The sequence below is a fragment of the Dermacentor silvarum genome, chromosome 1 (assembly GCF_013339745.2).
Source record: "Dermacentor silvarum isolate Dsil-2018 chromosome 1, BIME_Dsil_1.4, whole genome shotgun sequence".
NCBI classification, from domain to species: domain Eukaryota; kingdom Metazoa; phylum Arthropoda; class Arachnida; order Ixodida; family Ixodidae; genus Dermacentor; species Dermacentor silvarum.
Genome location: NC_051154.1, coordinates 37,758,360 through 37,772,739, shown reverse-complemented (window position 1 = coordinate 37,772,739; position 14,380 = coordinate 37,758,360).

The window sequence follows — 14,380 nt, the reverse complement described above, 5'->3', positions numbered from 1 at the left end:
TGTGTTTTGTGTGCGTGTATGTGTGACAAAAAAGGAAGGGACGGAGTGTTCTGTCGCTTGCGCGAAGCCGAATGCTGAGACAAGCACCGTTGTGCGCGCCGTAGTCAATCTCCGTATAATAGCAAGGTGCGCCAAACAGAGACGCCTGCGCTGGCGCGGAGTGTGCTAGATTAGCAGCGCTCGCGCGCGCCCCTGCGCAACATGGAGTATTGCTGCGTAGCCGTGAAACATGCCGTGACGCGCAATGTGTGACGAGCGTCGACAGTACGTCACGTTTCCTCTTTTCACGTTTTGACTCACCACGAAGGGACTCCTTTGTCGAAAAAACTACGATAGACAACAATAAACTGCTTGCTTGAGAAGCAGCCATCTTGACACATGCGGTAGGTTGAGAAGCATGCAAGCATCCGTTCTCCTTTCTATCCGCAGGATTGGAGGTACACCAAAGGTGTCGTACTAGCCTTATCACACGACTCAATGATAGCCTTAGTCGCGCGCGTAGTTGGTAACTTCCGAAAGGGTTACGGGTATATTCTTTATTGCAGGAACAAACAATACCATACCAGTGCCCGTTGCATAAGCAAACTGACAGTTGAGACCATAAAATGTTGTCTCCCGCATAGTCCACCTCTTTCACACATGTGTTAGCTCATCCTAAGCTCGGGCCCATCCCCTGATCAACGATGATAATCAAGCTTTATTCCGCACTCGAAGGTAATCAGGTTGTATAGCCAGGGGATGTCGGAAGGGCCAGATACTGAGAAAAGAAGATCAATAAATATCACACGAGTATCAGTGATTTTTGAAAGGGGTAATAAAGACTATCCTTTCAAATTACAGGTCAGCTTCTGTGTTAGCAATATATTGAAAACTCATGAGACAGTGCTCCTCAAGCAATGCCACCCTGCGACCCACCTGAAGTGTAGAATGCCTGAATCCCACTTTTTAAAGCGAAGCTTGCTTTGCCTACCCTTCCGGGTTTGGCATGGCTGCTGCTGTCTGCTGCCGGCTCGTTCAGTATCTCAGCAGATACAGCTGCGAATATATAACAAAAGTTGTGCGCCAAAGTAAGTACCAGCAAACGGGCGGGCTTATAGTATAACCTCTGTATGCCGGACAAAGTAGTGCCGGTGAGCAGAATCTCTGTTCTGCACAATAAAAATTTTAAAAATACACATAAAACCTAAGCATTTCATATCATTCATTTTTTACCCTCGGGGCTTTGCAGCATTCAATGACGGCTCATGGGCATCTCTAAAGCACACCGCCCTATTAATGAAACAGCGCATTATATTCAACCGATTATTTGATTCACTTTGCCACTTTGTGTGCGCCCATTCTTCGCCAATCCTCCAGAATAGGGTATGTGCCACTGTCACACGAGAGGTACAGAATCCTTAAAAATTAACTAGATCTGTGTCGCACTTCTGTGTGGATACGCCTGCCATCGCTATTCTTCCTTCGACAGCCACAATACATCGCATCTGTAGACATCGCTGCGCGTGCGTCTCCGACTGTGAAACCGCCTGATTTCGTGTTTGCATTTCGACATAGCTTGTGAGTGGTGTAGTGCATAAACATAAACGTTGTATCAGATTAAAGATGCGACTTATGTGGTCGATAAGCAGAGACATTGCATGAGGTTGCACGCTGTATGGAATAAAAGTAAAGTTTGCGCATTACATTTAGTTGTGCAGCATTAATGAACCGTTTAGCTAAATCTCCGCTTCACACAGATTCTGAGATGTGCGTTTATTGTGCAGAAGCTTTCTTCTTAATCTTTGTAAATTCGAAGTTTCCACGATTGTCGATGTCTAATTAGGAGAACGGGGAGTTGGGCAAGTAATTATAGTGTCCCTTAACAACAATTAGCACAAATGAAGGTGATGCTACAAAAACAGATGGACTGACTGTGTTTCTTCCTCCTTGAATGACCTATCTTCCTTGTGATCGTACACAACGATTTAAGTAGTCGGATTGTCCCTTAGACCAATTTATCTCAACCAACGCAAAGTTTGCCCACCGCGGCTTACACTAAGTTTGGCGAATTCAGTCGGATTTGACGTTAGGGACAATTTCGAACTTCTGAGCTCGGAATTTCCGATGCCGAGTCCGTGACAAATTCTCACGTGGGGCTGCTTTGTGAGAGCCAGGCGAATATTTTGCTAGTCACAGTTTAAGAAAAACTGTCCTATAGCTTAACACAGGACGTAACGTTTACATTCTGTTAGAACTCGCCTTGCTCGTCAAATGACTTAAGCAGCAGTTTGAACTAAATGCATCAACATTGTACGAAGTGTGTTGCTTGGCGCAGCCTTGATTCCTGTTTGGTTGTTACCTGGGGCAAATCCTAAGGGCGCGAAAACTCCCAGCCTACCAGCCTATACAACGACTACATGAACCGCTAATTAATGCAGTGGTTGAGAGTTAATTGGAAAGATATAAAGAGTCGTCCTAGAAGGTTCCTGGTGTAGGAAAGAGTGTGTATATCTGATTTAATTTGCGTTATGAAATGCATGCTTACATTTATTGCGCCTCTCTACTAGTTTCTTCTAGTGCTTATAGAGCACTGTTTAGTGGGAAATGGGATAAATGGATGGAAGCTAGATGTCAGGCATTTCTTCATTCATTGCTTCTGTAAGCAAAATATTTCCCTTAAAATTTATCTATGGATAAAATGAAAAATGAAGTTAACACAGAAACGGCGGGGATCATCCTTTCCAAAAGGTACGCCTGAGATCTTGCTTTCAGCCTTCATGGGGAGGGGAGTAGTCGAACCAGTGATCGCGTGGCTTGTGACTATCGAGGTGAAGGCGCGCGCGCGAAGAGCCAAATGTATAGTGCAAGTAAAATTTTGACATGATGTGCGCGCGCAAAGAAGAACTAGACACGATAAATGTTCCAATGACATAACATTTTAGATATTATTATTGCGTGCAACGCGTACCTGTAAGTTGTGAAATATTAAGGAATTGTTCTTTTGAAGAAGAAAAGCAGAACAAGGGACCGCAAGTGTAAACTTAGCCTTATGGGAGCGCTCTTGACTGAAGGCAGGTGTTTCTCCGGGAATAACAACGAAGTGGGCAGGGTACGCTGCGGTATCACTGATAAGCGGAGGTTCACGTCCGAGGGACGTGAACCTCCAAATTTGTCCGTGGAAACGTGGGCTGTAGTTATTATTTTCTTCAGCACGCAACTCGTGGAAAATTTCCCAACATTTTGCATTGAAACATTGCTGCTGCTTTGTTCAGTATAAGTCCATCTAATGGATCTTTCTTAAAATGGGAAACGTAAGTGCGAGTGTTGCATGAGCTGTTGAGTTGACGAGCTGGTGAGTTGAAGCGACGAATTTAATTGAAATTGAAAGACTGCACGCCTGTTCACCATCACTTGAGTTGAGGTTTCTTATACTAGATGCATTCTCATCAATTTATTGATGATGTTTATTGTCCCAAAGCAATAGAAGGAATATGAGAGAATGCCAGTGGAGGAATTGCTATTGGAGGGATACTGACTGATTTTAACCAAATGGAGATTCTTAACGGCAGTCAATGATCAGTACGCAACTTTTTTTTTATGTGAAAGCATCAAATGGCCCATTCAGCGAAAGAGCCGGCGTCTGTAGCAACGAAAAGGCACCTAAACTCCCATTGGCTGCGATGTCACGTCACGAGCTGTGTCTCGACGGAGCAGAGTGGGCGGAAAAAAGAAAGAAAGAAAAAAAAATGCCTGCTTCCCCGACAGCGCGCGATGTGTTCAACATGGTGAAAGGGAATCGCCGTGACGCCACGTCACCCACGCTCTCGCTCTCGGAAGCCTGTGTAACCCGCACGTTCCTCGCTCGCGCAAGCTCTCGCCTGCGCTCTAACTGCGCCTCTGTAATCGCTATAAAGAAATTCATGTATAAAGAAACCGAAAAAAATTTGAAAGCAAGAACGTTAACCGTAGTTTGATCCTACGACCCCACGCTCAGAAGCTGAGTGGCTTAACAACTGGGCTAAACCAAGGCCTCCTAGACAGCAGGCCTGTGCACTGTGCTTTACGACGTCAGGCTACTTGGACCGAAACTGACATTGCCAAGCCCGGCGTGAAAGGAAGAAAGCCGGGCGGAAGCTCGCCGTCTTCTGCGACGCGCGTGGCACGGGGTGGAGGCGAGGGAGGGGGAAGAGGAGGGGGCGTTCTGCTCCGGCGGCGGCTGCTGCTTACGGCGCGGCCGCGCGGACGCCATATCTTGTCAGCGATCAGCGATGTGCACAAAATGCGCGCCCGCGCGGGCATTATCTTCAAAGCGATCTGCGATGTGGACAAAGTACGCCCAGTGCCGTTAGCTTCGTATGCGCGGTGCTTTCGACGTTTGGTACCGCTGAAGCGAGAGACAGCACGAAGGTCAATGCACTCGCTGCTGTGGCTGCGCTTCCTGACTGCAGCTCTTTGACACCGAGTTTCCACGGTTTTCGCGCGAGATGTGTTCATGTTTACCTGTGCGCGCGTGACACCGTGCTTGTTATACGGACGATAAAACTAATATCCTTACTTCGTTTAGCTGTCCACTAACGTGCTATCATAATCGATGCTTCGCCTTTCGGGCGAAACTGCGACTTTTCTTTAAGGCATAGAAAGCTGAAGCTCAAACAGATGAGGTCAGAACATCAAGACATGCTATCGCTGAATTGCGTACCTAATAGTTAACATGGATCATTCCATGTGCACATTTCGGTCTTCCTGTTTCTCTCTCTTCCTTTCTGTATGTTCATCCCCGCTAATCGCTCTGTTGCGATAGACAATAAATAGCCCAGTGAATACTGTTCTGGTTAGTCTACTCGGCTCTCTTGTGCATTACAGCCTCCGAGTACGCTTGCGCCAACAAAGAAGGGCATTTCAACAAATTCCGAAGGGATCTGCAATAGCTTTATGTTAATTGAAAGTGATCCACATTGCAACAGCTCGTAAAGAAGACACTATTTACATGGCACTCAGGAACAAGGCCCCTGGGTCCACAGGGCATATGTGCCATTGCATACATATGTGCATGATGCGCAACACCTTGCTGTTGGTAGCTCTTATCGTCCTACTTACAGCAACACTGTGCAACCGCTTGACGCCTTGTCGGAAGCATTGGCTATTTTAGGGGCTGAGCACGTTCTATTGGGACGCGACTTTAACCTTCCAGATATTGACTGGATAAGTTACGCTCCCGTCTTGCACTCTCGTGGTCTGGCCCGTATTTGACACTTGAGGAACTTATTAACGAGTAAGGATTACATCAGTCTTTAGTTCCCCGCAAGGTACAGTGGATCATATGATAACATACTATATCTTGTTTTCGAAACCACCCTACTTTTATAAAGTCAGTTACAACGATGGCGCGGATTAGGGACCATGAGGTAGTTGCTGGTAGTATCGTTTGCGAGACTATAAAGTTAACGAAAATACAGCGGCGAAGAGTATATCTTTATGATAGCTGTAACTACAGGTATGACGCGATATTATTTATTTATTATTTGAAGTACCTTACAGCCCCGTAGGGCATTGTGTAAGGCGAGGGGGGCTTAAACATCCCAACAGTGCACAGACAACCAGATAAAAAAGAAAACAAAGTACAATACATGGTAAATAAAATTTGAGCACATAATCGCAGTACAGAAGAGGTTACCAAGGAATGCGGAAATAACAAGAAGAAATATGGTACACAGTTTAAAGCACATAATAATATAAATAGCGCATGGCGCATGGATAAGTGCGCAATTCATCAAAGCGTGTTATAACACGATGTAAGCCAAACAAAATGTAACGAAAAAAAGGAAACAAAATGCTTAAAAGGAAATCAGGAAAAAACACTTCAAAATATCAACTAACCCTAACAGTTTCTGCATGATGAGCCCATGCTACTTATCGCACAGAAATGATCATGCTCGAAAGGTTCGAGAAATAAGATCTCGCACGGATGTATTTGCGCATTCTACTTTTTCCTTTTACGATTCGCGAGTAGAATCAGTTGGATGCGAGTGTTGTGGATCTTCCCGCAAATATGTTTTCCTAATCCTTGCAAGATCTATGTCTTAGTTGAATGTTAAAGTGACAGCTTTGTCTGTCTGCGTCTCTGTTTTTTATTCTGGTAATTCTTTCGACCCCCCTACATTAATGCTCAATTGAGTGACGTAGGTTCCTGAATAAATAAATAAATAAATAAATAAATAAATAAATAAATAAATAAATAAATAAATAAATAAATAAAAGCGGACCGCATGGAAGAGAATTCAGCCTTTGGAGCTCTGTCGGCGATCTTTTCCTTTGCTCACGTGCGCACTCGATGGGTCGCACGCTATAGGCTGGGACGCGTGGAAAGTCATTGTCTCTGCCTTCCCAGCACTTTCCCATTCATTCGATATTACCGTATGTTACATTACACGCCATAGCCCTCGTCCAGCTCTACGTTTTCGAAATAGCACTGCCATTGCTTCCTCTCGCTGAAAACGAGCGCGCGGTCATTATCCGCAAGCGCGCAGCAGTGAAGCGCTCCCGCGCGTATACACAGCCGGGAAACATCCGCCAGCGTGCGCTATGCATTTTCATGCGCACGCAGCGCGAAAGGGAAGCCGATCGCGCGGCCTTTGTCTTCCCTCCTTGCTCGAGAGCAGCAGCAGCCGCGAAATGCGTGGGGATTCCCACCTTGTGTGCTCCCCTCCCCCCGCGAGCGCAACTGTCCCGCGACGGCAACCCGCGCTGGCGATGCGGAAGTTTGGTTGCTTTCCTTTGTTTTGTTTCTATTTTTTTCTCTCTCTCTCTCGCAGCGCATGCTTGGTGGTCGGCGCGCCGAAAGGAACACGGATGTGTGCTCAAGCTGGTAGTTTTCGGAGCGTAATCGCTCGTTCGTTCAAGAGGATGCGCCCGCTTGTAGCTTGCCTGCGTGCGAAGACGCGTCGAAGTCACGTCTCCACCGTCTGCCGTACATGACACCGCTTCCTGGCCGGCAGATATGTCGTGGTCGTCCTTGGAGTGTTTCCCGAGCGTTTCTATATGCGGACGTTGTCAATGGATTAGGATAGCGCGCCCGGGCTTGCCGCCACAATACGTGAGCTGTCGATCAAGACAGGAGCGCACAGATATGTGCGTCACTTATCGGCTGGTCTTGACGCACGGCTCGGAGCTTTGGGTGCACCGCGCTTCTTACTCATTATTTGTGCGCAACGAACGAATCAATTTCTTCTAAATTTCGTTGCGAAGACACTTGTCCGAGCTTTTGGCATGGCTGATTTTCCGCGATCAACACCATATGGTCAACAGCGATCGAGAATTTGCTAACTCCAATAATTTGAAAATATTTTTTTCCATGTAGCTCTCCTAACGCAGAAGAAGTGAACCTGTCGGAAGTTATCCCCGACAGCCACTCCAACGGAAATAACACGTAGAGAGAAAGAAGCTCTTATGTCAATCGTTTAGCTTTATTAGTGATCGTCGTTGAGATAGCCGGTCGTGCTGCCCGCTCATCGTTGGAGATTGAGGTTCGTTGTCTCGACTTCCCAACTCATCGTACGGCAGCACGACGCTGGACGCTTGCCGCTTTGGCAGTTCTGTCACTTCCGGTCAGTTACGTCGGTTCTCTCTTGTGCTAGTCACTGCACGGCGAATTGCAGTGGATTGAAATTAGTATGGCGCGCTATAATGTGCTTAAGAAGTTGCGTGGCATGGATGAAGGCTTTCAAGCTATACAGGTGGGTATGGTCTCTCCAAGCTACCGGAACCTTCTTTGTCTGTATTTTTTTTTCTTTTCTTAACATGCTATTATTGTGAGTGATGCAGCGTTTGCTTATAAGTTATTTCTAGAAAGTCGGAAAGCAGTACATCCGGCATGCACACCTGGGTCCCCTGAGAGAAAAACCACTTGAGGCAACGTCACGCATAATTTCTTGTTGCTTATAAGTATGGCCATGTGCGGTCATATGTGAATGCAAGTGCATTATTTATGTTGCCAAATAAGAGCGCTCAAAAGGCCATATGTATCCATATGCGACTGTAATTAGGGCCTTATATGAGCATAGCACGCATACGATATAAAATTTGTCCATACAATATGCAAAATAGACATAGCGCCATGGAGACAAGGCTATGTATGCTCATTTGATAACATGTTTTGTAGTTAAATCTCAATATAACAAGTGATACCCATGCAAACGGGGCACATTTTTGAAACTCCAGTGCCACGTGCAAATATGAAAATGTTAAGTGTGTGCATGCTTCTCTATATTAATACCATGAAAATGAAATGATACGCACAGGACATACCACACCTACTCAACATACATGCCCGGGCGCATGGGAAACTAAAATTAAGGTATCTCGTTCAGACAAATGTCTCTCAGTAAAGTCAAAAGCACCTTTGTAGCACGGGAAGCACACCTAAACACATTGTCAGATGCAGTGTCAACAGGTGCTCTGTAAAGCTATACTGTATCATGTTTCACACTTGGACACTTAAAATAGGACGCGCCCCCGACCCCTTATCCAGCGCCGTCAACAGCGACGCGTCTTACAGTTCCTACTGAAGTGCACGATGAATATATATAGAAACAAAGCACTGCATGAGCGGAGGTCTGTCTGCGGCGGCTCCTGTGAATCGCGCCCACGCTTCACCCATGCGCTGCCTCTCGCGACCTCCCGAATAGCGAGGCAGTCGCACCACACTTCGCTCGGTTTGCAACGTGCCGCACGAGACAGATTGTCCGCGCCAGCCAATATATCGCGATACGAAAACGCGTATATAGCTGCGCTCAAATTTCGCATTAGGAAGTATCGTAATCGTCGGTGAATTTTTTTAATCTCGCGCGCTTTCCTTCCAGACCGGAAGAATTAAAATCACAGCAGCTATCATCACGGAAACAAATTATTTGGATATTTCTCAACAGGCTCTACAACTTTGACAACGAAGATATTGCGTTTAAAGCAATGCTTTAATGGTTTGTTAATTATTTATTGTTAAATAATTATCTAAACTAATACTAAAAAGTCGCAGTCTCGCGCGAAAGGCGAAGCATCAATTGCGATTACAATTAGTAGAGAGTTATATGGAGTAAGGATAGTAGTTTTATCAGCTGCATAAACTTGGACAGATTCTCTTACTAACTGAATTAACAAGCATGTTGTCAGCGCGCACAAGCAAAGATGAATACATCACACTCGATGACCGCAGGCAACCGCTGTCAAAACGCTGGCGTGAGCAAGCACGGGCGCAGCAGCGAGTGAATGTTCGTGCGGTCTATCGCTTCAACGGAAACTGAGCGGCAAAAGCACAGTGCATACAAAGTTAATAGCCGTGTGGAGATCGCTGTCAAGATACGGTGTGCGCAACAGCCCGCAGCCGCCCAAAGTACAAGTACGCAGTTGCTGGCAGAGTAGAAGCCGCACCCCCTCCCTCTATAGCGCTGCTTTCCGGCTTTCCTCCTTTCGCGTGGGAGATTGAGTCGCCAGTTCTCCATGCGCCCGGTCGCAAGATACGCATTTGGTGCCGCACCTAAACGTCGCCTCCCCTACCTCCCATCCCCCCACGGCCTTTCGCACGACGGAAGACGTCGCGTTTGTTCTCCGCCGTGCATTCGCTCTCCGTGAAAGCGCGCGTCCCTCGCGCGCTTTCACTCGCACACAGCATACGGCGCGCGGCAACGATTTTATCGCCCTTGGACTTTATACGGAACCTCACGGCGACGGCGACGCCGACGGCAGAAATCCGCTTTAGGTGTCCATATAATTGTTATCGCAATAAAATACTTTGAGTTGCTCAAAAGGACAGCGAACAATACTAAGTTGGTTACATTCTCGTAACTCACACGTGGAATTTTTAAAGTTTGGCAAGACCTAGCCGAAACACCCTGTACATTCATATATGACAATATGCCATGTGTCGAAGCTGACGCGGGCCTAGCTATAAAGAAAAGGGGGGGGGGGGCATCGGTGTTTTGTTAGCAGTCGTCTTGCGCACACTGGTGAATATTTCTGTTATCATTGATTAGGTAATTAGTCAAACAGAATTGCCTCAATGTTTAATTACATTTGAAATTACGTAAGCTCGAATGTTAAATTGTGCATCCCATTCGAAAACATTATAGTTAATAGTGCTCATCTCGCTACCCGCCGTGGTTGCTTAGTGGCTATGATGGGCTGCTGAGAACGAGGACGCGGGATCTTCTCCCGCCACGGCGGCCGCATTTCGATAGGGGCCAAATGCGAAAACAGCCCTGTACTTAGATTTAGATACACGTTAAAGAACCACAGGTGGTCCAAGTTTTCCGGAGTCCCCCACTGTGGCGTGCCTCATAATCATATCGTAGTTTTGGCACATAAAACCCCATAATTTAATACTTATTTTTACATTTTCACCAGTTATGTTTTCCGCATATCAAATTTGAGGCGCAAAACGCGAAAAATAATATCTAGTGAAGGCAGGCCCGCGCGCTTCGCGCATGCGACAGCGGTGCTCTCAAAAGGATTTCAGGAGAGAGAGAGAAACGGCAAAGGAAAGGTAGGGAGGTTAACCAAGGACGTGTCCGGTTGGCTACCCTGCGCTTCGGGAGAGGGAAAGGGGAAGAACAGATAAGGAGCGAGAACAAAAATGAAAATTACTCCATCCCCCGCTAAAGGGAACCATGTGTGGATGCGAAGCAGCGGGGAGATGGTTAGCTTGAGCGGGAGATGGTTTCGCGGCAGCGGCCCGAGCGCTCATCGCGGCGCTGCACAGGAGAGAGAATGAGGTGCGCGCGCTCCGTCATTTTCATACCGCGGAACTACCGTGGCGCCCCCAGCGGAGTATGCAGCTTGAGCTGGAGAAGGTTTCGCGGCAGCGGCCCGAGTGCTCATCGCGGCGCTGCACAGGAGAATGAGGCGCGCGCGCTCCGTCATTTTCATACCGCGGAACTACCGTGGCGCCCCCAGCGGAGTGTGCAGCTGTCGCACCACCTGTCGTGCGCGCCGCTCCGGATTCCTAGAGGGGTAGGGGACGCGCTTGCGCTGTGGGGGTGTGGCACGCGGGCGCCGCTCCGTAGAGGATTCCTAAAGGAGAGAAAGGGGCGGGAGCGTAGGAGAGGAGAGAGACCGGGAGGGGACGCGCATGCGCTGTGGGGGTGTGGGACGCGGGCGCCGCTCCGTGCAGGATTTCTAGAGGAGAGAAAGGGGGGAGCGTAGGAGAGCAGAGAGAGGGGGAGGGGACGCACATGCACTGTGGGGTGTGGGATGCGGGAGGGACGGACAAAGCCGCCGGCAAGAAATGCTTCGCATTTAAAAATTTGGAGGACGCTTAAGATTCGCCTTCAAGAGTGAACGTGATAGCATTCAAAGGTCCTTGACTGTTACACTTCCCAGCAACAGCAGCTTATGTAACCTTATTGTTTACCGGGAAACGCTGGCGGTGAACGCTATGCACGAAGGCGCGCTTTCTGGTAGAAGCACGGCTCTTTCGTGGGCCGGCGTTCTTTTATTGTTTGCACCTTTAATATTTCAGCCTGAGAAGATTTAGCATAAAAGGCATACGCTGTCGGTGTTTTGTTTCATGACAATTGTTTGTGGGCTGTCGCTCTCAAAATTCCGAGGAATAACTTTCTAAAGAATGCAAGACAAAGTGTGAGCAACTTTAGTGGTAAAATATGTTTGGAGGGCCTGCGTGGTTGGGATGATTTTCTCGGCCACGGGCGGCATTGCCGACGCCGACGCCGGATTTTCTGCGACACGGGGCCCTCAGCGCTATCGCGTTAAAGAGAGTCAGTCATTCACAGAGGCAGTCGCAGAGGAAGGTCCACTGTCGCAAGCGCTCATACAGTCCAGTCGCCTTCAAGAAGTCGCATGCAAGAATGCATCGGCCATGATCCCAGGATATTTTCCTCTGAGAGCACTCTATTATCTAATAGGTTGAGTTGAGCTTGTAGAGTACGTCGTCGAGCGTCAAAGGATGGGCAATGACACAGAAGGTGCTCTAGAGTCGCATCGCACCCGCATAAATTGCACGCCGTACTGTTCGCCATTCCTATTAGGAATGAATATGAAATTGTAAATGCGACGGCCCAACCACACGCGACACAGTAAAGTTGCTTTGTGACGGGAGAGTCCAGGTGGCAGACAAAGTGGCAAGTTAGGGTCAAGAGAATGCAAGTGTGAGTTGCTGAAACCCGGTGAATTCCTGATGTGTCGAGAGAGCAGCTTCATCTGCGCTGTCATTGCCGACAATTCCGCAGTGGCTCGGCTACCACTGAAATACAATTCCGTGTCCTTTATCGAGCGCGTGGTGATGAACTTGTCTTATTTCGTACACTAGCTGCTAGTGTAACCCATGACGTAGGGCTGCTTTCGAATCGCAGAAAATGGCTCAACGATTTTGGTGGCTGTTGGAGCACGTAATTGAGTGCACCTTGAAGAGCCGAAAGTTCTGCTGCTGTCGACGCGGTGTTGTGAGAGTATTTAAATTGCAAATATACGGCGTCAACCACTGCTCCGGTTGAGCTGTTGGAATTGGTGGAACCGTCCGCGTAAATATGTATTCGGTAAAAATAAAACTCGTGTAGGAGAAGCAGATAAAACTGCTTCAGGGCTATTGGTGACAAGTCTGCTTTTTTGTAATCCCAGGAACTGAGAGACACACGTGAATTTGCCGGAGACACCACAATGCCAATGTTAGGCGTTTCGCAGGCTTGAAGCCAGATGGCATTGAGGCATGGTGTCTTGTCACAATACTACAGAATGTAGCCTGTGGTCTTCGCACTGGCAAATCGGCTAAATGATGGGATTGTAGCCGTGAAATTTGTCGAATATGCGCTCTTAGCGTCTCACCGACGATATGAGTGATGATCGGGTGCTCCTGGGCAATAACAATCGTTGCAGCTGTCGATGAACATCTCGGGAGGCCGAGACATATCCGAAGTGCTTGGGCTTGTACGCTCTGTAGTGCAAGGATATTAGTCTTGCATGTGTTGGACAAGACTGGAGGACTGTATAGAAGAAATACGAGAAAGAGTGCCCTGTATAGCTGTAACATGCAGCGCACGGATGGTCCCCACGAATTTCCAGCTACGAATTTAAACATATTCTCAATACAAATTAGTTTTTTTTCTTCATGTAGGAGACACGGGGACTCCAGGTGAGGTCGCGATCCACAATAACGCCTAAAGAACCTGTGAGTTTTCTTGTACTCAATTGACTGGCCCTCGATGCACACCGGGTAGAAACACATCGGTCTTCGTGTAAATGCCACCAATGCACATTTTTCTGTGGATATCATCAGACCTTGTCGGCGAAGGTATATCGCTGTCAGGGTTGCCGCTTTCTGTACTCTGGCGCGCACTTGTGGCCTTGTCACGCCGGACGCCCAGATGCAAATATCGTCTGCGTAGAGCGAGACATTAGCCGTCTGTGGTAGCGTTTCAGCGAGCCCCACTAGAACAAGATTGAAAGGAGTCGGGCTCAACACCGCCTTGTGGCACACCACGACTGGAGATATATTTATTTGTCAGGCCATCTTCAGTTAGGACAAATACAGATCTCCGTGATAGATAACTCCTAATCCACCTAAAGACCTGTCCTCCAAGTTATGCAGCCTCAAGAGTTTGGAGAATGGCTTCGTGGGTTACGTTGTAGTAGGCACCTTTTACATCTAAGAAGAGTGCCACAGAGACGCGCTTCATAGCTTTTTGTTGTTGCACGGAGGTCACAAAATCAATGACGCTGTAAATTGAAGGCCGTCCACGTCAAAAACCAGCCATAGCCTCAGGGTAAATGTAATAGTATTCGAGGTACCATTCCATACGTGCAAGCAACATCGTATCCATGACCTTATCGATGCAACTCGCAAGTGCAATCGGGTGGTACGATGCAAGGTTCAGCGGAGACTTCCCAGGCTTCAGTAGAGGCACCAGTCGGCTACACTTCAAATCGTCGGGGACTATATGCCGTCATGCCAAGATTGAATAAAGATATACAGAAGATAGCATTGTGCTGTTGAGCCTAGTTGCCTTAAGGCAGCGTACGTCACCCCATCGGGCCCGGGTGATGACGACCGCCTGCACGCAGCCAAGGCCACTTGCAATTCTTCCATAGAGAAAGGCACTTCCATGCTTCGATCTCTCGCGACGGCAACGTCATGTAGCGAGGGTTCAGCCAGCAGAGCGAAGTCGCCAGCAACATTCGCACAAAAATCTCCCGTGACCTCAAGCGCTGGACGACCTCAAGCGCTGCCAGTGCTGTGAAAGGACGTCGTTGTTGTGGAAGTGAGCGAAGACCATGGAGAGTTCTCCACACCGGGGATAAAGACTTGCGAGGGTCCAGCGATTCGCAAAGGGTCTTCCATCGTTGGTCTTGAAGTTTGTTCATCTGACGCTGAACTTTCTTCTGAATGCGTCGGGCTTCC